The following is a 939-nucleotide window of genomic DNA, read 5'->3' on the forward strand; positions in this document are numbered from 1 at the left end:
CTGTACGGGAGAGAGCCATGGGGGACCAGAATAATCACAGTCTGTGCTCATTGATTTCCCTAGAGTAAGTCGATTAGATTGTAGTTTGATACTAAAGCTAAGAAATATTCAGATTATTAAATATTGTACATAGTTCCTATCAATTAAATGATAATCTTAACGGAAATGCTTAGCATAAACTGTAACTTCTACTTAGAAAGTTTGATGGCTTGGGTCATATTCTAATGTAGAAATGAATCTTTGTATGATTAGGCATGGAAATTGATAGTTTTTTTTTGAGGGGGAGGGGGGTGCCATGGGGTGGGTAGAGAGATAGGTGCATAAACGTAAGTTTCGGATGGGGCATCTAGTCATTACGGTAGCGAAATATGCCGCGGATACGTCGGGCATAGTATGCACTGGGCGTCAAGCCAGGCATAGTATTGTAGATAGTATTGTAGCAGTACAACAAGTACTTTTGTAGTGCTGCAATGTAAGCCAGAATATAGTGTAATTTGGGCATCAATTTACGTCGGGCTTCGGAACGCCTAACGAGATTCCTTTAATGCCTGTAGTACTGAGTTGTGGGACCATGGAGTATCTTGATTTTTTTACCCTTTCTATTGATTTCTAGTAAAAAAAATAAGTGGAAAAAAAACTAAAAATGTATGATAGATGGTAAGTTTGATCATGTACATGAGTTATGCTTATTCAGAATATTTACGAAACCCATTGAATTATGAGAGTTCAGAAAATTGTGGTTCATTCATAGTGATAAAGCTGACTATGTAATCAAACATGTTAGTACGTGATATTTGCCTGAATCTTATGTATCTGGATTAATACATTTGATATCTCCATAAGTTGTGAGAAACTGTGTTTTCTCTTTTGTAAATAGTTCATCGCTCTGTAACTTAACTGAGAAACAATTGTTGTTTCCTGATGACTTTGGTACTATGC

Source organism: Penaeus monodon, chromosome 20 (genome assembly GCF_015228065.2).
Source record: "Penaeus monodon isolate SGIC_2016 chromosome 20, NSTDA_Pmon_1, whole genome shotgun sequence".
Classification (NCBI taxonomy): domain Eukaryota; kingdom Metazoa; phylum Arthropoda; class Malacostraca; order Decapoda; family Penaeidae; genus Penaeus; species Penaeus monodon.